This window comes from Pleurodeles waltl, unplaced genomic scaffold (assembly GCF_031143425.1).
Source record: "Pleurodeles waltl isolate 20211129_DDA unplaced genomic scaffold, aPleWal1.hap1.20221129 scaffold_107, whole genome shotgun sequence".
In the NCBI taxonomy this organism is placed as follows: Eukaryota; Metazoa; Chordata; class Amphibia; order Caudata; family Salamandridae; genus Pleurodeles; species Pleurodeles waltl.
Window position 1 is genome coordinate 1 of NW_027149815.1, and position 24,150 is coordinate 24,150.

General features: G+C 43.6%; 19 non-coding genes across 19 annotated transcripts; 4 read left to right on the plus strand and 15 right to left on the minus strand.

Annotated features, from left to right (window-relative positions):
• Nucleotides 1–594: 594 nt before the first annotated feature.
• On the minus strand, nt 595–666 carry TRNAA-AGC (transfer RNA alanine (anticodon AGC)). Its single transcript has one exon. It is a non-coding gene; the product is annotated as a tRNA-Ala (tRNA).
• Nucleotides 667–1,340: 674 nt separating this feature from the next.
• TRNAM-CAU (transfer RNA methionine (anticodon CAU)) lies at nt 1,341–1,413 on the plus strand. Its single transcript has one exon. It is a non-coding gene; the product is annotated as a tRNA-Met (tRNA).
• A 445-nt stretch (nt 1,414–1,858) lies between these two features.
• On the minus strand, nt 1,859–1,944 carry TRNAY-GUA (transfer RNA tyrosine (anticodon GUA)). The gene is given in 2 exon segments: nt 1,859–1,894; nt 1,908–1,944. It is a non-coding gene; the product is annotated as a tRNA-Tyr (tRNA).
• Nucleotides 1,945–2,730: 786 nt separating this feature from the next.
• TRNAA-AGC (transfer RNA alanine (anticodon AGC)) lies at nt 2,731–2,802 on the minus strand. Its single transcript has one exon. It is a non-coding gene; the product is annotated as a tRNA-Ala (tRNA).
• A 1,192-nt stretch (nt 2,803–3,994) lies between these two features.
• Nucleotides 3,995–4,080, minus strand: TRNAY-GUA (transfer RNA tyrosine (anticodon GUA)). Its single transcript is given in 2 exon segments — nt 3,995–4,030; nt 4,044–4,080. It is a non-coding gene; the product is annotated as a tRNA-Tyr (tRNA).
• Nucleotides 4,081–5,612: 1,532 nt separating this feature from the next.
• TRNAM-CAU (transfer RNA methionine (anticodon CAU)) lies at nt 5,613–5,685 on the plus strand. Its single transcript has one exon. It is a non-coding gene; the product is annotated as a tRNA-Met (tRNA).
• A 445-nt stretch (nt 5,686–6,130) lies between these two features.
• TRNAY-GUA (transfer RNA tyrosine (anticodon GUA)) lies at nt 6,131–6,216 on the minus strand. Its single transcript is given in 2 exon segments — nt 6,131–6,166; nt 6,180–6,216. It is a non-coding gene; the product is annotated as a tRNA-Tyr (tRNA).
• Nucleotides 6,217–7,002: 786 nt separating this feature from the next.
• TRNAA-AGC (transfer RNA alanine (anticodon AGC)) lies at nt 7,003–7,074 on the minus strand. The gene has a single exon. It is a non-coding gene; the product is annotated as a tRNA-Ala (tRNA).
• A 1,192-nt stretch (nt 7,075–8,266) lies between these two features.
• Nucleotides 8,267–8,352, minus strand: TRNAY-GUA (transfer RNA tyrosine (anticodon GUA)). The gene is given in 2 exon segments: nt 8,267–8,302; nt 8,316–8,352. It is a non-coding gene; the product is annotated as a tRNA-Tyr (tRNA).
• A 786-nt stretch (nt 8,353–9,138) lies between these two features.
• On the minus strand, nt 9,139–9,210 carry TRNAA-AGC (transfer RNA alanine (anticodon AGC)). The gene has a single exon. It is a non-coding gene; the product is annotated as a tRNA-Ala (tRNA).
• A 1,192-nt stretch (nt 9,211–10,402) lies between these two features.
• TRNAY-GUA (transfer RNA tyrosine (anticodon GUA)) lies at nt 10,403–10,488 on the minus strand. The gene is given in 2 exon segments: nt 10,403–10,438; nt 10,452–10,488. It is a non-coding gene; the product is annotated as a tRNA-Tyr (tRNA).
• A 1,532-nt stretch (nt 10,489–12,020) lies between these two features.
• Nucleotides 12,021–12,093, plus strand: TRNAM-CAU (transfer RNA methionine (anticodon CAU)). The gene has a single exon. It is a non-coding gene; the product is annotated as a tRNA-Met (tRNA).
• Nucleotides 12,094–12,538: 445 nt separating this feature from the next.
• Nucleotides 12,539–12,624, minus strand: TRNAY-GUA (transfer RNA tyrosine (anticodon GUA)). Its single transcript is given in 2 exon segments — nt 12,539–12,574; nt 12,588–12,624. It is a non-coding gene; the product is annotated as a tRNA-Tyr (tRNA).
• A 786-nt stretch (nt 12,625–13,410) lies between these two features.
• Nucleotides 13,411–13,482, minus strand: TRNAA-AGC (transfer RNA alanine (anticodon AGC)). Its single transcript has one exon. It is a non-coding gene; the product is annotated as a tRNA-Ala (tRNA).
• Nucleotides 13,483–14,674: 1,192 nt separating this feature from the next.
• Nucleotides 14,675–14,760, minus strand: TRNAY-GUA (transfer RNA tyrosine (anticodon GUA)). Its single transcript is given in 2 exon segments — nt 14,675–14,710; nt 14,724–14,760. It is a non-coding gene; the product is annotated as a tRNA-Tyr (tRNA).
• A 3,668-nt stretch (nt 14,761–18,428) lies between these two features.
• Nucleotides 18,429–18,501, plus strand: TRNAM-CAU (transfer RNA methionine (anticodon CAU)). The gene has a single exon. It is a non-coding gene; the product is annotated as a tRNA-Met (tRNA).
• A 445-nt stretch (nt 18,502–18,946) lies between these two features.
• Nucleotides 18,947–19,032, minus strand: TRNAY-GUA (transfer RNA tyrosine (anticodon GUA)). Its single transcript is given in 2 exon segments — nt 18,947–18,982; nt 18,996–19,032. It is a non-coding gene; the product is annotated as a tRNA-Tyr (tRNA).
• Nucleotides 19,033–19,818: 786 nt separating this feature from the next.
• On the minus strand, nt 19,819–19,890 carry TRNAA-AGC (transfer RNA alanine (anticodon AGC)). Its single transcript has one exon. It is a non-coding gene; the product is annotated as a tRNA-Ala (tRNA).
• Nucleotides 19,891–21,082: 1,192 nt separating this feature from the next.
• Nucleotides 21,083–21,168, minus strand: TRNAY-GUA (transfer RNA tyrosine (anticodon GUA)). The gene is given in 2 exon segments: nt 21,083–21,118; nt 21,132–21,168. It is a non-coding gene; the product is annotated as a tRNA-Tyr (tRNA).
• Between the last annotated feature and the right edge of the window lie 2,982 nt (nt 21,169–24,150).

Sequence of the window (24,150 nt, forward strand, 5' to 3'; positions counted from 1 at the left end):
CTGAATGTGCTGTGCTGGCGTGAAGGAAAGCAGGGGACCTAGAATTAGAAATCCTACAGAAAGGAGTTTTCCTGAAAGGGCATGGGGCCGAGGAATCCACAGCCCTTTGGAAGCATTTCTGGCAAAAGGATGACAGCATGGGAACATGAAGGAAAGGACAGAAAGTTAGGAGAGTCATTACTCCGTACGGAGCATGAAGAACATGCATTTTTAATGCTTCTGTGAAAGGAACTGGAAAAGCAAAACCAGTAGATTAATGGACCATTCAGAAGGGATTAGGATGAAGAAAACATTCTGTTTTTCTTAAACCTTCTGGTAAGAGTCTCTGGTTTAGAGGAAGAATTCAAATAAATGACCAAGACAGCTGTGCCCGTTTTCTATACTAAGAATGCCAAGATAAATCACCACTTTGGTTTCTTATGGAAGCAAGATTATTTTTTTCTATAAACACGGGAAATGAGATAGCCCCATTTCAAAAGGTTTTGCAAGGCGAAGAAAGTGGGGTTCTGGCACCAGCTGCATGACATCTCACTTCCTTACTCATGATGCCAGCCTAGCTATCTGTCAAAAGGCAAGATTAGCATGGCGAAAAGCTGGAGATGCCGGGGATTGAACCCGGGGCCTCATACATGCTAAGCATGCGCTCTACCACTGAGCTACATCCCCACATCCTGTAGAGGGAGACCTTGCTCCACGCATGGAAACCTGGAATTCTATTGAATGTACATTCACCACATATGACACTGGAATGGGAAGCGTCAGGTGTGGAATTCCATATGATTTACAGCTGGATTTTCTAGCACCGTTTTTTATGGAATAAGGTTGACTCTAGAATGAATAATTCCCCACACACAACAGCTAGATGCAATCGAAAAAAGCCAGAGTATTCAAGGCAACTGGTTCAGGATACATCAAAGAAGGATATGGTTGAGTGCTGTTTCCACATCTTGTGAGATGACTTAAGGTACCCCTGCTCTTTTTGCAGGACACACAGCTATGTTACATTAGCATGTAAAGTGTTGAGATCTAGATGCATCTACGGCTAGGGGCGGCATGTTAATTCTGGGTTTTAGTCCATTTCATTCTCAGTTATGTGGAGGAAAAAATGGCACGATCTTTCTTAGAGAGGTGAATGGTATGCCCTGATTTCTTTTGCATGGCTAAATGTATGGGGTGTGGGTTTAAGCACTGGGAAAGAGCAGTCTTCTGACCATTATAACTGCAGACGATTTTAATCCAGCGAGGCAACCGAAGTGTATTGATATTCCAACATGAGAACAGCATTTTTGCTACCTTCCCTCTTCATGGTGTGTAGACGCATTTGTTAGCGGTTTCAAGCAGCCTTCTTAGCGCAGTAGGCAGCGCGTCAGTCTCATAATCTGAAGGTCCTGAGTTCCATCCTCAGAGAGGGCATTGCAGTGTTTCTTTTGTCAAGAGAAACATCTCAGATTTTCTCCAAATCTGTAAACTATTCCTCCACATTGCATCTTGCTCAGTTTTAAGGAGTTGGTGTCTTTGTAGATTCCCTCTTTCATATCCATGGCCACTCATTGTAGGTGAGTTTTAGCTGGTTAGGCTGCCGAAACATCTACCTTGGTACAATGAAACTGGAAGTCTTCCAAGTGCCTTTATATATTTAGTCAAGGCTTTGGAATGAATTCTGATCTGCAGGTCCTTGTTTATTTCTCTTCCAACATCCCTCAGAAATGACTATGTGGTCAATTTCATTGGAAAGCAGAAGAAGTCTACCCTTCTGTCCTAGCATTTATTTGGAGCTAGGGAAATGTTTCTCAATCAGAGGGGCACATAATGTTTTAACAAGAGAGAAAGCAGCTATGGAAAACAAAAAAGGGGAAACTCCTCCGAGCCGGATTTGAACCAGCGACCTAAGGATTTCTGTTTCTCCACTACAGTCCTCCGCTCTCCCAACTGAGCTATCGGAGGATTGGGCAGTGCAGCTTTCCATGCTGCATTCATCTTTCTTTCAATAATGGTTGCGGCGGGAGTGGGCTGGGAGTACTGCAGTCTAATCTTGAAAATCATGAATATGACCTGCAGCTTGCTCTACAAATTGCCACTTCCTAGAGTGCATTCTCAGCTACATCTTATCACCATAAAGGGGGACTGCTTACCTACCTGAATGTGCTGTGCTGGCGTGAAGGAAAGCAGGGGACCTAGAATTAGAAATCCTACAGAAAGGAGTTTTCCTGAAAGGGCATGGGGCCGAGGAATCCACAGCCCTTTGGAAGCATTTCTGGCAAAAGGATGACAGCATGGGAACATGAAGGAAAGGACAGAAAGTTAGGAGAGTCATTACTCCGTACGGAGCATGAAGAACATGCATTTTTAATGCTTCTGTGAAAGGAACTGGAAAAGCAAAACCAGTAGATTAATGGACCATTCAGAAGGGATTAGGATGAAGAAAACATTCTGTTTTTCTTAAACCTTCTGGTAAGAGTCTCTGGTTTAGAGGAAGAATTCAAATAAATGACCAAGACAGCTGTGCCCGTTTTCTATACTAAGAATGCCAAGATAAATCACCACTTTGGTTTCTTATGGAAGCAAGATTATTTTTTTCTATAAACACGGGAAATGAGATAGCCCCATTTCAAAAGGTTTTGCAAGGCGAAGAAAGTGGGGTTCTGGCACCAGCTGCATGACATCTCACTTCCTTACTCATGATGCCAGCCTAGCTATCTGTCAAAAGGCAAGATTAGCATGGCGAAAAGCTGGAGATGCCGGGGATTGAACCCGGGGCCTCATACATGCTAAGCATGCGCTCTACCACTGAGCTACATCCCCACATCCTGTAGAGGGAGACCTTGCTCCACGCATGGAAACCTGGAATTCTATTGAATGTACATTCACCACATATGACACTGGAATGGGAAGCGTCAGGTGTGGAATTCCATATGATTTACAGCTGGATTTTCTAGCACCGTTTTTTATGGAATAAGGTTGACTCTAGAATGAATAATTCCCCACACACAACAGCTAGATGCAATCGAAAAAAGCCAGAGTATTCAAGGCAACTGGTTCAGGATACATCAAAGAAGGATATGGTTGAGTGCTGTTTCCACATCTTGTGAGATGACTTAAGGTACCCCTGCTCTTTTTGCAGGACACACAGCTATGTTACATTAGCATGTAAAGTGTTGAGATCTAGATGCATCTACGGCTAGGGGCGGCATGTTAATTCTGGGTTTTAGTCCATTTCATTCTCAGTTATGTGGAGGAAAAAATGGCACGATCTTTCTTAGAGAGGTGAATGGTATGCCCTGATTTCTTTTGCATGGCTAAATGTATGGGGTGTGGGTTTAAGCACTGGGAAAGAGCAGTCTTCTGACCATTATAACTGCAGACGATTTTAATCCAGCGAGGCAACCGAAGTGTATTGATATTCCAACATGAGAACAGCATTTTTGCTACCTTCCCTCTTCATGGTGTGTAGACGCATTTGTTAGCGGTTTCAAGCAGCCTTCTTAGCGCAGTAGGCAGCGCGTCAGTCTCATAATCTGAAGGTCCTGAGTTCCATCCTCAGAGAGGGCATTGCAGTGTTTCTTTTGTCAAGAGAAACATCTCAGATTTTCTCCAAATCTGTAAACTATTCCTCCACATTGCATCTTGCTCAGTTTTAAGGAGTTGGTGTCTTTGTAGATTCCCTCTTTCATATCCATGGCCACTCATTGTAGGTGAGTTTTAGCTGGTTCGGCTGCCGAAACATCTACCTTGGTACAATGAAACTGGAAGTCTTCCAAGTGCCTTTATATATTTAGTCAAGGCTTTGGAATGAATTCTGATCTGCAGGTCCTTGTTTATTTCTCTTCCAACATCCCTCAGAAATGACTATGTGGTCAATTTCATTGGAAAGCAGAAGAAGTCTACCCTTCTGTCCTAGCATTTATTTGGAGCTAGGGAAATGTTTCTCAATCAGAGGGGCACATAATGTTTTAACAAGAGAGAAAGCAGCTATGGAAAACAAAAAAGGGGAAACTCCTCCGAGCCGGATTTGAACCAGCGACCTAAGGATTTCTGTTTCTCCACTACAGTCCTCCGCTCTCCCAACTGAGCTATCGGAGGATTGGGCAGTGCAGCTTTCCATGCTGCATTCATCTTTCTTTCAATAATGGTTGCGGCGGGAGTGGGCTGGGAGTACTGCAGTCTAATCTTGAAAATCATGAATATGACCTGCAGCTTGCTCTACAAATTGCCACTTCCTAGAGTGCATTCTCAGCTACATCTTATCACCATAAAGGGGGACTGCTTACCTACCTGAATGTGCTGTGCTGGCGTGAAGGAAAGCAGGGGACCTAGAATTAGAAATCCTACAGAAAGGAGTTTTCCTGAAAGGGCATGGGGCCGAGGAATCCACAGCCCTTTGGAAGCATTTCTGGCAAAAGGATGACAGCATGGGAACATGAAGGAAAGGACAGAAAGTTAGGAGAGTCATTACTCCGTACGGAGCATGAAGAACATGCATTTTTAATGCTTCTGTGAAAGGAACTGGAAAAGCAAAACCAGTAGATTAATGGACCATTCAGAAGGGATTAGGATGAAGAAAACATTCTGTTTTTCTTAAACCTTCTGGTAAGAGTCTCTGGTTTAGAGGAAGAATTCAAATAAATGACCAAGACAGCTGTGCCCGTTTTCTATACTAAGAATGCCAAGATAAATCACCACTTTGGTTTCTTATGGAAGCAAGATTATTTTTTTCTATAAACACGGGAAATGAGATAGCCCCATTTCAAAAGGTTTTGCAAGGCGAAGAAAGTGGGGTTCTGGCACCAGCTGCATGACATCTCACTTCCTTACTCATGATGCCAGCCTAGCTATCTGTCAAAAGGCAAGATTAGCATGGCGAAAAGCTGGAGATGCCGGGGATTGAACCCGGGGCCTCATACATGCTAAGCATGCGCTCTACCACTGAGCTGCATCCCCACATCCTGTAGAGGGAGACCTTGCTCCACGCATGGAAACCTGGAATTCTATTGAATGTACATTCACCACATATGACACTGGAATGGGAAGCGTCAGGTGTGGAATTCCATATGATTTACAGCTGGATTTTCTAGCACCGTTTTTTATGGAATAAGGTTGACTCTAGAATGAATAATTCCCCACACACAACAGCTAGATGCAATCGAAAAAAGCCAGAGTATTCAAGGCAACTGGTTCAGGATACATCAAAGAAGGATATGGTTGAGTGCTGTTTCCACATCTTGTGAGATGACTTAAGGTACCCCTGCTCTTTTTGCAGGACACACAGCTATGTTACATTAGCATGTAAAGTGTTGAGATCTAGATGCATCTACGGCTAGGGGCGGCATGTTAATTCTGGGTTTTAGTCCATTTCATTCTCAGTTATGTGGAGGAAAAAATGGCACGATCTTTCTTAGAGAGGTGAATGGTATGCCCTGATTTCTTTTTCATGGCTAAATGTATGGGGTGTGGGTTTAAGCACTGGGAAAGAGCAGTCTTCTGACCATTATAACTGCAGACGATTTTAATCCAGCGAGGCAACCGAAGTGTATTGATATTCCAACATGAGAACAGCATTTTTGCTACCTTCCCTCTTCATGGTGTGTAGACGCATTTGTTAGCGGTTTCAAGCAGCCTTCTTAGCGCAGTGGGCAGCGCGTCAGTCTCATAATCTGAAGGTCCTGAGTTCCATCCTCAGAGAGGGCATTGTAGTGTTTCTTTTGTCAAGAGAAACATCTCAGATTTTCTCCAAATCTGTAAACTATTCCTCCACATTGCATCTTGCTCAGTTTTAAGGAGTTGGTGTCTTTGTAGATTCCCTCTTTCATATCCATGGCCACTCATTGTAGGTGAGTTTTAGCTGGTTCGGCTGCCGAAACATCTACCTTGGTACAATGAAACTGGAAGTCTTCCAAGTGCCTTCATATATTTAGTCAAGGCTTTGGAATGAATTCTGATCTGCAGGTCCTTGTTTATTTCTCTTCCAACATCCCTCAGAAATGACTATGTGGTCAATTTCATTGGAAAGCAGAAGAAGTCTACCCTTCTGTCCTAGCATTTATTTGGAGCTAGGGAAATGTTTCTCAATCAGAGGGGCACATAATGTTTTAACAAGAGAGAAAGCAGCTATGGAAAACAAAAAAGGGGAAACTCCTCCGAGCCGGATTTGAACCAGCGACCTAAGGATTTCTGTTTCTCCACTACAGTCCTCCGCTCTCCCAACTGAGCTATCGGAGGATTGGGCAGTGCAGCTTTCCATGCTGCATTCATCTTTCTTTCAATAATGGTTGCGGCGGGAGTGGGCTGGGAGTACTGCAGTCTAATCTTGAAAATCATGAATATGACCTGCAGCTTGCTCTACAAATTGCCACTTCCTAGAGTGCATTCTCAGCTACATCTTATCACCATAAAGGGGGACTGCTTACCTACCTGAATGTGCTGTGCTGGCGTGAAGGAAAGCAGGGGACCTAGAATTAGAAATCCTACAGAAAGGAGTTTTCCTGAAAGGGCATGGGGCCGAGGAATCCACAGCCCTTTGGAAGCATTTCTGGCAAAAGGATGACAGCATGGGAACATGAAGGAAAGGACAGAAAGTTAGGAGAGTCATTACTCCGTACGGAGCATGAAGAACATGCATTTTTAATGCTTCTGTGAAAGGAACTGGAAAAGCAAAACCAGTAGATTAATGGACCATTCAGAAGGGATTAGGATGAAGAAAACATTCTGTTTTTCTTAAACCTTCTGGTAAGAGTCTCTGGTTTAGAGGAAGAATTCAAATAAATGACCAAGACAGCTGTGCCCGTTTTCTATACTAAGAATGCCAAGATAAATCACCACTTTGGTTTCTTATGGAAGCAAGATTATTTTTTTCTATAAACACGGGAAATGAGATAGCCCCATTTCAAAAGGTTTTGCAAGGCGAAGAAAGTGGGGTTCTGGCACCAGCTGCATGACATCTCACTTCCTTACTCATGATGCCAGCCTAGCTATCTGTCAAAAGGCAAGATTAGCATGGCGAAAAGCTGGAGATGCCGGGGATTGAACCCGGGGCCTCATACATGCTAAGCATGCGCTCTACCACTGAGCTACATCCCCACATCCTGTAGAGGGAGACCTTGCTCCACGCATGGAAACCTGGAATTCTATTGAATGTACATTCACCACATATGACACTGGAATGGGAAGCGTCAGGTGTGGAATTCCATATGATTTACAGCTGGATTTTCTAGCACCGTTTTTTATGGAATAAGGTTGACTCTAGAATGAATAATTCCCCACACACAACAGCTAGATGCAATCGAAAAAAGCCAGAGTATTCAAGGCAACTGGTTCAGGATACATCAAAGAAGGATATGGTTGAGTGCTGTTTCCACATCTTGTGAGATGACTTAAGGTACCCCTGCTCTTTTTGCAGGACACACAGCTATGTTACATTAGCATGTAAAGTGTTGAGATCTAGATGCATCTACGGCTAGGGGCGGCATGTTAATTCTGGGTTTTAGTCCATTTCATTCTCAGTTATGTGGAGGAAAAAATGGCACGATCTTTCTTAGAGAGGTGAATGGTATGCCCTGATTTCTTTTGCATGGCTAAATGTATGGGGTGTGGGTTTAAGCACTGGGAAAGAGCAGTCTTCTGACCATTATAACTGCAGACGATTTTAATCCAGCGAGGCAACCGAAGTGTATTGATATTCCAACATGAGAACAGCATTTTTGCTACCTTCCCTCTTCATGGTGTGTAGACGCATTTGTTAGCGGTTTCAAGCAGCCTTCTTAGCGCAGTAGGCAGCGCGTCAGTCTCATAATCTGAAGGTCCTGAGTTCCATCCTCAGAGAGGGCATTGCAGTGTTTCTTTTGTCAAGAGAAACATCTCAGATTTTCTCCAAATCTGTAAACTATTCCTCCACATTGCATCTTGCTCAGTTTTAAGGAGTTGGTGTCTTTGTAGATTCCCTCTTTCATATCCATGGCCACTCATTGTAGGTGAGTTTTAGCTGGTTAGGCTGCCGAAACATCTACCTTGGTACAATGAAACTGGAAGTCTTCCAAGTGCCTTTATATATTTAGTCAAGGCTTTGGAATGAATTCTGATCTGCAGGTCCTTGTTTATTTCTCTTCCAACATCCCTCAGAAATGACTATGTGGTCAATTTCATTGGAAAGCAGAAGAAGTCTACCCTTCTGTCCTAGCATTTATTTGGAGCTAGGGAAATGTTTCTCAATCAGAGGGGCACATAATGTTTTAACAAGAGAGAAAGCAGCTATGGAAAACAAAAAAGGGGAAACTCCTCCGAGCCGGATTTGAACCAGCGACCTAAGGATTTCTGTTTCTCCACTACAGTCCTCCGCTCTCCCAACTGAGCTATCGGAGGATTGGGCAGTGCAGCTTTCCATGCTGCATTCATCTTTCTTTCAATAATGGTTGCGGCGGGAGTGGGCTGGGAGTACTGCAGTCTAATCTTGAAAATCATGAATATGACCTGCAGCTTGCTCTACAAATTGCCACTTCCTAGAGTGCATTCTCAGCTACATCTTATCACCATAAAGGGGGACTGCTTACCTACCTGAATGTGCTGTGCTGGCGTGAAGGAAAGCAGGGGACCTAGAATTAGAAATCCTACAGAAAGGAGTTTTCCTGAAAGGGCATGGGGCCGAGGAATCCACAGCCCTTTGGAAGCATTTCTGGCAAAAGGATGACAGCATGGGAACATGAAGGAAAGGACAGAAAGTTAGGAGAGTCATTACTCCGTACGGAGCATGAAGAACATGCATTTTTAATGCTTCTGTGAAAGGAACTGGAAAAGCAAAACCAGTAGATTAATGGACCATTCAGAAGGGATTAGGATGAAGAAAACATTCTGTTTTTCTTAAACCTTCTGGTAAGAGTCTCTGGTTTAGAGGAAGAATTCAAATAAATGACCAAGACAGCTGTGCCCGTTTTCTATACTAAGAATGCCAAGATAAATCACCACTTTGGTTTCTTATGGAAGCAAGATTATTTTTTTCTATAAACACGGGAAATGAGATAGCCCCATTTCAAAAGGTTTTGCAAGGCGAAGAAAGTGGGGTTCTGGCACCAGCTGCATGACATCTCACTTCCTTACTCATGATGCCAGCCTAGCTATCTGTCAAAAGGCAAGATTAGCATGGCGAAAAGCTGGAGATGCCGGGGATTGAACCCGGGGCCTCATACATGCTAAGCATGCGCTCTACCACTGAGCTACATCCCCACATCCTGTAGAGGGAGACCTTGCTCCACGCATGGAAACCTGGAATTCTATTGAATGTACATTCACCACATATGACACTGGAATGGGAAGCGTCAGGTGTGGAATTCCATATGATTTACAGCTGGATTTTCTAGCACCGTTTTTTATGGAATAAGGTTGACTCTAGAATGAATAATTCCCCACACACAACAGCTAGATGCAATCGAAAAAAGCCAGAGTATTCAAGGCAACTGGTTCAGGATACATCAAAGAAGGATATGGTTGAGTGCTGTTTCCACATCTTGTGAGATGACTTAAGGTACCCCTGCTCTTTTTGCAGGACACACAGCTATGTTACATTAGCATGTAAAGTGTTGAGATCTAGATGCATCTACGGCTAGGGGCGGCATGTTAATTCTGGGTTTTAGTCCATTTCATTCTCAGTTATGTGGAGGAAAAAATGGCACGATCTTTCTTAGAGAGGTGAATGGTATGCCCTGATTTCTTTTGCATGGCTAAATGTATGGGGTGTGGGTTTAAGCACTGGGAAAGAGCAGTCTTCTGACCATTATAACTGCAGACGATTTTAATCCAGCGAGGCAACCGAAGTGTATTGATATTCCAACATGAGAACAGCATTTTTGCTACCTTCCCTCTTCATGGTGTGTAGACGCATTTGTTAGCGGTTTCAAGCAGCCTTCTTAGCGCAGTAGGCAGCGCGTCAGTCTCATAATCTGAAGGTCCTGAGTTCCATCCTCAGAGAGGGCATTGCAGTGTTTCTTTTGTCAAGAGAAACATCTCAGATTTTCTCCAAATCTGTAAACTATTCCTCCACATTGCATCTTGCTCAGTTTTAAGGAGTTGGTGTCTTTGTAGATTCCCTCTTTCATATCCATGGCCACTCATTGTAGGTGAGTTTTAGCTGGTTCGGCTGCCGAAACATCTACCTTGGTACAATGAAACTGGAAGTCTTCCAAGTGCCTTTATATATTTAGTCAAGGCTTTGGAATGAATTCTGATCTGCAGGTCCTTGTTTATTTCTCTTCCAACATCCCTCAGAAATGACTATGTGGTCAATTTCATTGGAAAGCAGAAGAAGTCTACCCTTCTGTCCTAGCATTTATTTGGAGCTAGGGAAATGTTTCTCAATCAGAGGGGCACATAATGTTTTAACAAGAGAGAAAGCAGCTATGGAAAACAAAAAAGGGGAAACTCCTCCGAGCCGGATTTGAACCAGCGACCTAAGGATTTCTGTTTCTCCACTACAGTCCTCCGCTCTCCCAACTGAGCTATCGGAGGATTGGGCAGTGCAGCTTTCCATGCTGCATTCATCTTTCTTTCAATAATGGTTGCGGCGGGAGTGGGCTGGGAGTACTGCAGTCTAATCTTGAAAATCATGAATATGACCTGCAGCTTGCTCTACAAATTGCCACTTCCTAGAGTGCATTCTCAGCTACATCTTATCACCATAAAGGGGGACTGCTTACCTACCTGAATGTGCTGTGCTGGCGTGAAGGAAAGCAGGGGACCTAGAATTAGAAATCCTACAGAAAGGAGTTTTCCTGAAAGGGCATGGGGCCGAGGAATCCACAGCCCTTTGGAAGCATTTCTGGCAAAAGGATGACAGCATGGGAACATGAAGGAAAGGACAGAAAGTTAGGAGAGTCATTACTCCGTACGGAGCATGAAGAACATGCATTTTTAATGCTTCTGTGAAAGGAACTGGAAAAGCAAAACCAGTAGATTAATGGACCATTCAGAAGGGATTAGGATGAAGAAAACATTCTGTTTTTCTTAAACCTTCTGGTAAGAGTCTCTGGTTTAGAGGAAGAATTCAAATAAATGACCAAGACAGCTGTGCCCGTTTTCTATACTAAGAATGCCAAGATAAATCACCACTTTGGTTTCTTATGGAAGCAAGATTATTTTTTTCTATAAACACGGGAAATGAGATAGCCCCATTTCAAAAGGTTTTGCAAGGCGAAGAAAGTGGGGTTCTGGCACCAGCTGCATGACATCTCACTTCCTTACTCATGATGCCAGCCTAGCTATCTGTCAAAAGGCAAGATTAGCATGGCGAAAAGCTGGAGATGCCGGGGATTGAACCCGGGGCCTCATACATGCTAAGCATGCGCTCTACCACTGAGCTGCATCCCCACATCCTGTAGAGGGAGACCTTGCTCCACGCATGGAAACCTGGAATTCTATTGAATGTACATTCACCACATATGACACTGGAATGGGAAGCGTCAGGTGTGGAATTCCATATGATTTACAGCTGGATTTTCTAGCACCGTTTTTTATGGAATAAGGTTGACTCTAGAATGAATAATTCCCCACACACAACAGCTAGATGCAATCGAAAAAAGCCAGAGTATTCAAGGCAACTGGTTCAGGATACATCAAAGAAGGATATGGTTGAGTGCTGTTTCCACATCTTGTGAGATGACTTAAGGTACCCCTGCTCTTTTTGCAGGACACACAGCTATGTTACATTAGCATGTAAAGTGTTGAGATCTAGATGCATCTACGGCTAGGGGCGGCATGTTAATTCTGGGTTTTAGTCCATTTCATTCTCAGTTATGTGGAGGAAAAAATGGCACGATCTTTCTTAGAGAGGTGAATGGTATGCCCTGATTTCTTTTTCATGGCTAAATGTATGGGGTGTGGGTTTAAGCACTGGGAAAGAGCAGTCTTCTGACCATTATAACTGCAGACGATTTTAATCCAGCGAGGCAACCGAAGTGTATTGATATTCCAACATGAGAACAGCATTTTTGCTACCTTCCCTCTTCATGGTGTGTAGACGCATTTGTTAGCGGTTTCAAGCAGCCTTCTTAGCGCAGTGGGCAGCGCGTCAGTCTCATAATCTGAAGGTCCTGAGTTCCATCCTCAGAGAGGGCATTGTAGTGTTTCTTTTGTCAAGAGAAACATCTCAGATTTTCTCCAAATCTGTAAACTATTCCTCCACATTGCATCTTGCTCAGTTTTAAGGAGTTGGTGTCTTTGTAGATTCCCTCTTTCATATCCATGGCCACTCATTGTAGGTGAGTTTTAGCTGGTTCGGCTGCCGAAACATCTACCTTGGTACAATGAAACTGGAAGTCTTCCAAGTGCCTTCATATATTTAGTCAAGGCTTTGGAATGAATTCTGATCTGCAGGTCCTTGTTTATTTCTCTTCCAACATCCCTCAGAAATGACTATGTGGTCAATTTCATTGGAAAGCAGAAGAAGTCTACCCTTCTGTCCTAGCATTTATTTGGAGCTAGGGAAATGTTTCTCAATCAGAGGGGCACATAATGTTTTAACAAGAGAGAAAGCAGCTATGGAAAACAAAAAAGGGGAAACTCCTCCGAGCCGGATTTGAACCAGCGACCTAAGGATTTCTGTTTCTCCACTACAGTCCTCCGCTCTCCCAACTGAGCTATCGGAGGATTGGGCAGTGCAGCTTTCCATGCTGCATTCATCTTTCTTTCAATAATGGTTGCGGCGGGAGTGGGCTGGGAGTACTGCAGTCTAATCTTGAAAATCATGAATATGACCTGCAGCTTGCTCTACAAATTGCCACTTCCTAGAGTGCATTCTCAGCTACATCTTATCACCATAAAGGGGGACTGCTTACCTACCTGAATGTGCTGTGCTGGCGTGAAGGAAAGCAGGGGACCTAGAATTAGAAATCCTACAGAAAGGAGTTTTCCTGAAAGGGCATGGGGCCGAGGAATCCACAGCCCTTTGGAAGCATTTCTGGCAAAAGGATGACAGCATGGGAACATGAAGGAAAGGACAGAAAGTTAGGAGAGTCATTACTCCGTACGGAGCATGAAGAACATGCATTTTTAATGCTTCTGTGAAAGGAACTGGAAAAGCAAAACCAGTAGATTAATGGACCATTCAGAAGGGATTAGGATGAAGAAAACATTCTGTTTTTCTTAAACCTTCTGGTAAGAGTCTCTGGTTTAGAGGAAGAATTCAAATAAATGACCAAGACAGCTGTGCCCGTTTTCTATACTAAGAATGCCAAGATAAATCACCACTTTGGTTTCTTATGGAAGCAAGATTATTTTTTTCTATAAACACGGGAAATGAGATAGCCCCATTTCAAAAGGTTTTGCAAGGCGAAGAAAGTGGGGTTCTGGCACCAGCTGCATGACATCTCACTTCCTTACTCATGATGCCAGCCTAGCTATCTGTCAAAAGGCAAGATTAGCATGGCGAAAAGCTGGAGATGCCGGGGATTGAACCCGGGGCCTCATACATGCTAAGCATGCGCTCTACCACTGAGCTACATCCCCACATCCTGTAGAGGGAGACCTTGCTCCACGCATGGAAACCTGGAATTCTATTGAATGTACATTCACCACATATGACACTGGAATGGGAAGCGTCAGGTGTGGAATTCCATATGATTTACAGCTGGATTTTCTAGCACCGTTTTTTATGGAATAAGGTTGACTCTAGAATGAATAATTCCCCACACACAACAGCTAGATGCAATCGAAAAAAGCCAGAGTATTCAAGGCAACTGGTTCAGGATACATCAAAGAAGGATATGGTTGAGTGCTGTTTCCACATCTTGTGAGATGACTTAAGGTACCCCTGCTCTTTTTGCAGGACACACAGCTATGTTACATTAGCATGTAAAGTGTTGAGATCTAGATGCATCTACGGCTAGGGGCGGCATGTTAATTCTGGGTTTTAGTCCATTTCATTCTCAGTTATGTGGAGGAAAAAATGGCACGATCTTTCTTAGAGAGGTGAATGGTATGCCCTGATTTCTTTTGCATGGCTAAATGTATGGGGTGTGGGTTTAAGCACTGGGAAAGAGCAGTCTTCTGACCATTATAACTGCAGACGATTTTAATCCAGCGAGGCAACCGAAGTGTATTGATATTCCAACATGAGAACAGCATTTTTGCTACCTTCCCTCTTCATGGTGTGTAGACGCATTTGTTAGCGGTTTCAAGCAGCCTTCTTAGCGCAGTAGGCAGCGCGTCAGTCTCATAATCTGAAGGTCCTGAGTTCCATCCTCAGAGAGGGCATTGCAGTGTTTCTTTTGTCAAGAGAAACATCTCAGATTTTCTCCAAATCTGTAAACTATTCCTCCACATTGCATCTTGCTCAGTTTTAAGGAGTTGGTGTCTTTGTAGATTCCCTCTTTCATATCCATGGCCACTCATTGTAGGTGAGTTTTAGCTGGTTAGGCTGCCGAAACATCTACCTTGGTACAATGAAACTGGAAGTCTTCCAAGTGCCTTTATATATTTAGTCAAGGCTTTGGAATGAATTCTGATCTGCAGGTCCTTGTTTATTTCTCTTCCAACATCCCTCAGAAATGACTATGTGGTCAATTTCATTGGAAAGCAGAAGAAGTCTACCCTTCTGTCCTAGCATTTATTTGGAGCTAGGGAAATGTTTCTCAATCAGAGGGGCACATAATGTTTTAACAAGAGAGAAAGCAGCTATGGAAAACAAAAAAGGGGAAACTCCTCCGAGCCGGATTTGAACCAGCGACCTAAGGATTTCTGTTTCTCCACTACAGTCCTCCGCTCTCCCAACTGAGCTATCGGAGGATTGGGCAGTGCAGCTTTCCATGCTGCATTCATCTTTCTTTCAATAATGGTTGCGGCGGGAGTGGGCTGGGAGTACTGCAGTCTAATCTTGAAAATCATGAATATGACCTGCAGCTTGCTCTACAAATTGCCACTTCCTAGAGTGCATTCTCAGCTACATCTTATCACCATAAAGGGGGACTGCTTACCTACCTGAATGTGCTGTGCTGGCGTGAAGGAAAGCAGGGGACCTAGAATTAGAAATCCTACAGAAAGGAGTTTTCCTGAAAGGGCATGGGGCCGAGGAATCCACAGCCCTTTGGAAGCATTTCTGGCAAAAGGATGACAGCATGGGAACATGAAGGAAAGGACAGAAAGTTAGGAGAGTCATTACTCCGTACGGAGCATGAAGAACATGCATTTTTAATGCTTCTGTGAAAGGAACTGGAAAAGCAAAACCAGTAGATTAATGGACCATTCAGAAGGGATTAGGATGAAGAAAACATTCTGTTTTTCTTAAACCTTCTGGTAAGAGTCTCTGGTTTAGAGGAAGAATTCAAATAAATGACCAAGACAGCTGTGCCCGTTTTCTATACTAAGAATGCCAAGATAAATCACCACTTTGGTTTCTTATAGAAGCAAGATTATTTTTTTCTATAAACACGGGAAATGAGATAGCCCCATTTCAAAAGGTTTTGCAAGGCGAAGAAAGTGGGGTTCTGGCACCAGCTGCATGACATCTCACTTCCTTACTCATGATGCCAGCCTAGCTATCTGTCAAAAGGCAAGATTAGCATGGCGAAAAGCTGGAGATGCCGGGGATTGAACCCGGGGCCTCATACATGCTAAGCATGCGCTCTACCACTGAGCTGCATCCCCACATCCTGTAGAGGGAGACCTTGCTCCACGCATGGAAACCTGGAATTCTATTGAATGTACATTCACCACATATGACACTGGAATGGGAAGCGTCAGGTGTGGAATTCCATATGATTTACAGCTGGATTTTCTAGCACCGTTTTTTATGGAATAAGGTTGACTCTAGAATGAATAATTCCCCACACACAACAGCTAGATGCAATCGAAAAAAGCCAGAGTATTCAAGGCAACTGGTTCAGGATACATCAAAGAAGGATATGGTTGAGTGCTGTTTCCACATCTTGTGAGATGACTTAAGGTACCCCTGCTCTTTTTGCAGGACACACAGCTATGTTACATTAGCATGTAAAGTGTTGAGATCTAGATGCATCTACGGCTAGGGGCGGCATGTTAATTCTGGGTTTTAGTCCATTTCATTCTCAGTTATGTGGAGGAAAAAATGGCACGATCTTTCTTAGAGAGGTGAATGGTATGCCCTGATTTCTTTTGCATGGCTAAATGTATGGGGTGTGGGTTTAAGCACTGGGAAAGAGCAGTCTTCTGACCATTATAACTGCAGACGATTTTAATCCAGCGAGGCAACCGAAGTGTATTGATATTCCAACATGAGAACAGCATTTTTGCTACCTTCCCTCTTCATGGTGTGTAGACGCATTTGTTAGCGGTTTCAAGCAGCCTTCTTAGCGCAGTAGGCAGCGCGTCAGTCTCATAATCTGAAGGTCCTGAGTTCCATCCTCAGAGAGGGCATTGCAGTGTTTCTTTTGTCAAGAGAAACATCTCAGATTTTCTCCAAATCTGTAAACTATTCCTCCACATTGCATCTTGCTCAGTTTTAAGGAGTTGGTGTCTTTGTAGATTCCCTCTTTCATATCCATGGCCACTCATTGTAGGTGAGTTTTAGCTGGTTCGGCTGCCGAAACATCTACCTTGGTACAATGAAACTGGAAGTCTTCCAAGTGCCTTTATATATTTAGTCAAGGCTTTGGAATGAATTCTGATCTGCAGGTCCTTGTTTATTTCTCTTCCAACATCCCTCAGAAATGACTATGTGGTCAATTTCATTGGAAAGCAGAAGAAGTCTACCCTTCTGTCCTAGCATTTATTTGGAGCTAGGGAAATGTTTCTCAATCAGAGGGGCACATAATGTTTTAACAAGAGAGAAAGCAGCTATGGAAAACAAAAAAGGGGAAACTTCTCCGAGCCGGATTTGAACCAGCGACCTAAGGATTTCTGTTTCTCCACTACAGTCCTCCGCTCTCCCAACTGAGCTATCGGAGGATTGGGCAGTGCAGCTTTCCATGCTGCATTCATCTTTCTTTCAATAATGGTTGCGGCGGGAGTGGGCTGGGAGTACTGCAGTCTAATCTTGAAAATCATGAATATGACCTGCAGCTTGCTCTACAAATTGCCACTTCCTAGAGTGCATTCTCAGCTACATCTTATCACCATAAAGGGGGACTGCTTACCTACCTGAATGTGCTGTGCTGGCGTGAAGGAAAGCAGGGGACCTAGAATTAGAAATCCTACAGAAAGGAGTTTTCCTGAAAGGGCATGGGGCCGAGGAATCCACAGCCCTTTGGAAGCATTTCTGGCAAAAGGATGACAGCATGGGAACATGAAGGAAAGGACAGAAAGTTAGGAGAGTCATTACTCCGTACGGAGCATGAAGAACATGCATTTTTAATGCTTCTGTGAAAGGAACTGGAAAAGCAAAACCAGTAGATTAATGGACCATTCAGAAGGGATTAGGATGAAGAAAACATTCTGTTTTTCTTAAACCTTCTGGTAAGAGTCTCTGGTTTAGAGGAAGAATTCAAATAAATGACCAAGACAGCTGTGCCCGTTTTCTATACTAAGAATGCCAAGATAAATCACCACTTTGGTTTCTTATGGAAGCAAGATTATTTTTTTCTATAAACACGGGAAATGAGATAGCCCCATTTCAAAAGGTTTTGCAAGGCGAAGAAAGTGGGGTTCTGGCACCAGCTGCATGACATCTCACTTCCTTACTCATGATGCCAGCCTAGCTATCTGTCAAAAGGCAAGATTAGCATGGCGAAAAGCTGGAGATGCCGGGGATTGAACCCGGGGCCTCATACATGCTAAGCATGCGCTCTACCACTGAGCTGCATCCCCACATCCTGTAGAGGGAGACCTTGCTCCACGCATGGAAACCTGGAATTCTATTGAATGTACATTCACCACATATGACACTGGAATGGGAAGCGTCAGGTGTGGAATTCCATATGATTTACAGCTGGATTTTCTAGCACCGTTTTTTATGGAATAAGGTTGACTCTAGAATGAATAATTCCCCACACACAACAGCTAGATGCAATCGAAAAAAGCCAGAGTATTCAAGGCAACTGGTTCAGGATACATCAAAGAAGGATATGGTTGAGTGCTGTTTCCACATCTTGTGAGATGACTTAAGGTACCCCTGCTCTTTTTGCAGGACACACAGCTATGTTACATTAGCATGTAAAGTGTTGAGATCTAGATGCATCTACGGCTAGGGGCGGCATGTTAATTCTGGGTTTTAGTCCATTTCATTCTCAGTTATGTGGAGGAAAAAATGGCACGATCTTTCTTAGAGAGGTGAATGGTATGCCCTGATTTCTTTTTCATGGCTAAATGTATGGGGTGTGGGTTTAAGCACTGGGAAAGAGCAGTCTTCTGACCATTATAACTGCAGACGATTTTAATCCAGCGAGGCAACCGAAGTGTATTGATATTCCAACATGAGAACAGCATTTTTGCTACCTTCCCTCTTCATGGTGTGTAGACGCATTTGTTAGCGGTTTCAAGCAGCCTTCTTAGCGCAGTGGGCAGCGCGTCAGTCTCATAATCTGAAGGTCCTGAGTTCCATCCTCAGAGAGGGCATTGTAGTGTTTCTTTTGTCAAGAGAAACATCTCAGATTTTCTCCAAATCTGTAAACTATTCCTCCACATTGCATCTTGCTCAGTTTTAAGGAGTTGGTGTCTTTGTAGATTCCCTCTTTCATATCCATGGCCACTCATTGTAGGTGAGTTTTAGCTGGTTCGGCTGCCGAAACATCTACCTTGGTACAATGAAACTGGAAGTCTTCCAAGTGCCTTCATATATTTAGTCAAGGCTTTGGAATGAATTCTGATCTGCAGGTCCTTGTTTATTTCTCTTCCAACATCCCTCAGAAATGACTATGTGGTCAATTTCATTGGAAAGCAGAAGAAGTCTACCCTTCTGTCCTAGCATTTATTTGGAGCTAGGGAAATGTTTCTCAATCAGAGGGGCACATAATGTTTTAACAAGAGAGAAAGCAGCTATGGAAAACAAAAAAGGGGAAACTCCTCCGAGCCGGATTTGAACCAGCGACCTAAGGATTTCTGTTTCTCCACTACAGTCCTCCGCTCTCCCAACTGAGCTATCGGAGGATTGGGCAGTGCAGCTTTCCATGCTGCATTCATCTTTCTTTCAATAATGGTTGCGGCGGGAGTGGGCTGGGAGTACTGCAGTCTAATCTTGAAAATCATGAATATGACCTGCAGCTTGCTCTACAAATTGCCACTTCCTAGAGTGCATTCTCAGCTACATCTTATCACCATAAAGGGGGACTGCTTACCTACCTGAATGTGCTGTGCTGGCGTGAAGGAAAGCAGGGGACCTAGAATTAGAAATCCTACAGAAAGGAGTTTTCCTGAAAGGGCATGGGGCCGAGGAATCCACAGCCCTTTGGAAGCATTTCTGGCAAAAGGATGACAGCATGGGAACATGAAGGAAAGGACAGAAAGTTAGGAGAGTCATTACTCCGTACGGAGCATGAAGAACATGCATTTTTAATGCTTCTGTGAAAGGAACTGGAAAAGCAAAACCAGTAGATTAATGGACCATTCAGAAGGGATTAGGATGAAGAAAACATTCTGTTTTTCTTAAACCTTCTGGTAAGAGTCTCTGGTTTAGAGGAAGAATTCAAATAAATGACCAAGACAGCTGTGCCCGTTTTCTATACTAAGAATGCCAAGATAAATCACCACTTTGGTTTCTTATGGAAGCAAGATTATTTTTTTCTATAAACACGGGAAATGAGATAGCCCCATTTCAAAAGGTTTTGCAAGGCGAAGAAAGTGGGGTTCTGGCACCAGCTGCATGACATCTCACTTCCTTACTCATGATGCCAGCCTAGCTATCTGTCAAAAGGCAAGATTAGCATGGCGAAAAGCTGGAGATGCCGGGGATTGAACCCGGGGCCTCATACATGCTAAGCATGCGCTCTACCACTGAGCTACATCCCCACATCCTGTAGAGGGAGACCTTGCTCCACGCATGGAAACCTGGAATTCTATTGAATGTACATTCACCACATATGACACTGGAATGGGAAGCGTCAGGTGTGGAATTCCATATGATTTACAGCTGGATTTTCTAGCACCGTTTTTTATGGAATAAGGTTGACTCTAGAATGAATAATTCCCCACACACAACAGCTAGATGCAATCGAAAAAAGCCAGAGTATTCAAGGCAACTGGTTCAGGATACATCAAAGAAGGATATGGTTGAGTGCTGTTTCCACATCTTGTGAGATGACTTAAGGTACCCCTGCTCTTTTTGCAGGACACACAGCTATGTTACATTAGCATGTAAAGTGTTGAGATCTAGATGCATCTACGGCTAGGGGCGGCATGTTAATTCTGGGTTTTAGTCCATTTCATTCTCAGTTATGTGGAGGAAAAAATGGCACGATCTTTCTTAGAGAGGTGAATGGTATGCCCTGATTTCTTTTGCATGGCTAAATGTATGGGGTGTGGGTTTAAGCACTGGGAAAGAGCAGTCTTCTGACCATTATAACTGCAGACGATTTTAATCCAGCGAGGCAACCGAAGTGTATTGATATTCCAACATGAGAACAGCATTTTTGCTACCTTCCCTCTTCATGGTGTGTAGACGCATTTGTTAGCGGTTTCAAGCAGCCTTCTTAGCGCAGTAGGCAGCGCGTCAGTCTCATAATCTGAAGGTCCTGAGTTCCATCCTCAGAGAGGGCATTGCAGTGTTTCTTTTGTCAAGAGAAACATCTCAGATTTTCTCCAAATCTGTAAACTATTCCTCCACATTGCATCTTGCTCAGTTTTAAGGAGTTGGTGTCTTTGTAGATTCCCTCTTTCATATCCATGGCCACTCATTGTAGGTGAGTTTTAGCTGGTTAGGCTGCCGAAACATCTACCTTGGTACAATGAAACTGGAAGTCTTCCAAGTGCCTTTATATATTTAGTCAAGGCTTTGGAATGAATTCTGATCTGCAGGTCCTTGTTTATTTCTCTTCCAACATCCCTCAGAAATGACTATGTGGTCAATTTCATTGGAAAGCAGAAGAAGTCTACCCTTCTGTCCTAGCATTTATTTGGAGCTAGGGAAATGTTTCTCAATCAGAGGGGCACATAATGTTTTAACAAGAGAGAAAGCAGCTATGGAAAACAAAAAAGGGGAAACTCCTCCGAGCCGGATTTGAACCAGCGACCTAAGGATTTCTGTTTCTCCACTACAGTCCTCCGCTCTCCCAACTGAGCTATCGGAGGATTGGGCAGTGCAGCTTTCCATGCTGCATTCATCTTTCTTTCAATAATGGTTGCGGCGGGAGTGGGCTGGGAGTACTGCAGTCTAATCTTGAAAATCATGAATATGACCTGCAGCTTGCTCTACAAATTGCCACTTCCTAGAGTGCATTCTCAGCTACATCTTATCACCATAAAGGGGGACTGCTTACCTACCTGAATGTGCTGTGCTGGCGTGAAGGAAAGCAGGGGACCTAGAATTAGAAATCCTACAGAAAGGAGTTTTCCTGAAAGGGCATGGGGCCGAGGAATCCACAGCCCTTTGGAAGCATTTCTGGCAAAAGGATGACAGCATGGGAACATGAAGGAAAGGACAGAAAGTTAGGAGAGTCATTACTCCGTACGGAGCATGAAGAACATGCATTTTTAATGCTTCTGTGAAAGGAACTGGAAAAGCAAAACCAGTAGATTAATGGACCATTCAGAAGGGATTAGGATGAAGAAAACATTCTGTTTTTCTTAAACCTTCTGGTAAGAGTCTCTGGTTTAGAGGAAGAATTCAAATAAATGACCAAGACAGCTGTGCCCGTTTTCTATACTAAGAATGCCAAGATAAATCACCACTTTGGTTTCTTATGGAAGCAAGATTATTTTTTTCTATAAACACGGGAAATGAGATAGCCCCATTTCAAAAGGTTTTGCAAGGCGAAGAAAGTGGGGTTCTGGCACCAGCTGCATGACATCTCACTTCCTTACTCATGATGCCAGCCTAGCTATCTGTCAAAAGGCAAGATTAGCATGGCGAAAAGCTGGAGATGCCGGGGATTGAACCCGGGGCCTCATACATGCTAAGCATGCGCTCTACCACTGAGCTGCATCCCCACATCCTGTAGAGGGAGACCTTGCTCCACGCATGGAAACCTGGAATTCTATTGAATGTACATTCACCACATATGACACTGGAATGGGAAGCGTCAGGTGTGGAATTCCATATGATTTACAGCTGGATTTTCTAGCACCGTTTTTTATGGAATAAGGTTGACTCTAGAATGAATAATTCCCCACACACAACAGCTAGATGCAATCGAAAAAAGCCAGAGTATTCAAGGCAACTGGTTCAGGATACATCAAAGAAGGATATGGTTGAGTGCTGTTTCCACATCTTGTGAGATGACTTAAGGTACCCCTGCTCTTTTTGCAGGACACACAGCTATGTTACATTAGCATGTAAAGTGTTGAGATCTAGATGCATCTACGGCTAGGGGCGGCATGTTAATTCTGGGTTTTAGTCCATTTCATTCTCAGTTATGTGGAGGAAAAAATGGCACGATCTTTCTTAGAGAGGTGAATGGTATGCCCTGATTTCTTTTGCATGGCTAAATGTATGGGGTGTGGGTTTAAGCACTGGGAAAGAGCAGTCTTCTGACCATTATAACTGCAGACGATTTTAATCCAGCGAGGCAACCGAAGTGTATTGATATTCCAACATGAGAACAGCATTTTTGCTACCTTCCCTCTTCATGGTGTGTAGACGCATTTGTTAGCGGTTTCAAGCAGCCTTCTTAGCGCAGTAGGCAGCGCGTCAGTCTCATAATCTGAAGGTCCTGAGTTCCATCCTCAGAGAGGGCATTGCAGTGTTTCTTTTGTCAAGAGAAACATCTCAGATTTTCTCCAAATCTGTAAACTATTCCTCCACATTGCATCTTGCTCAGTTTTAAGGAGTTGGTGTCTTTGTAGATTCCCTCTTTCATATCCATGGCCACTCATTGTAGGTGAGTTTTAGCTGGTTCGGCTGCCGAAACATCTACCTTGGTACAATGAAACTGGAAGTCTTCCAAGTGCCTTTATATATTTAGTCAAGGCTTTGGAATGAATTCTGATCTGCAGGTCCTTGTTTATTTCTCTTCCAACATCCCTCAGAAATGACTATGTGGTCAATTTCATTGGAAAGCAGAAGAAGTCTACCCTTCTGTCCTAGCATTTATTTGGAGCTAGGGAAATGTTTCTCAATCAGAGGGGCACATAATGTTTTAACAAGAGAGAAAGCAGCTATGGAAAACAAAAAAGGGGAAACTTCTCCGAGCCGGATTTGAACCAGCGACCTAAGGATTTCTGTTTCTCCACTACAGTCCTCCGCTCTCCCAACTGAGCTATCGGAGGATTGGGCAGTGCAGCTTTCCATGCTGCATTCATCTTTCTTTCAATAATGGTTGCGGCGGGAGTGGGCTGGGAGTACTGCAGTCTAATCTTGAAAATCATGAATATGACCTGCAGCTTGCTCTACAAATTGCCACTTCCTAGAGTGCATTCTCAGCTACATCTTATCACCATAAAGGGGGACTGCTTACCTACCTGAATGTGCTGTGCTGGCGTGAAGGAAAGCAGGGGACCTAGAATTAGAAATCCTACAGAAAGGAGTTTTCCTGAAAGGGCATGGGGCCGAGGAATCCACAGCCCTTTGGAAGCATTTCTGGCAAAAGGATGACAGCATGGGAACATGAAGGAAAGGACAGAAAGTTAGGAGAGTCATTACTCCGTACGGAGCATGAAGAACATGCATTTTTAATGCTTCTGTGAAAGGAACTGGAAAAGCAAAACCAGTAGATTAATGGACCATTCAGAAGGGATTAGGATGAAGAAAACATTCTGTTTTTCTTAAACCTTCTGGTAAGAGTCTCTGGTTTAGAGGAAGAATTCAAATAAATGACCAAGACAGCTGTGCCCGTTTTCTATACTAAGAATGCCAAGATAAATCACCACTTTGGTTTCTTATGGAAGCAAGATTATTTTTTTCTATAAACACGGGAAATGAGATAGCCCCATTTCAAAAGGTTTTGCAAGGCGAAGAAAGTGGGGTTCTGGCACCAGCTGCATGACATCTCACTTCCTTACTCATGATGCCAGCCTAGCTATCTGTCAAAAGGCAAGATTAGCATGGCGAAAAGCTGGAGATGCCGGGGATTGAACCCGGGGCCTCATACATGCTAAGCATGCGCTCTACCACTG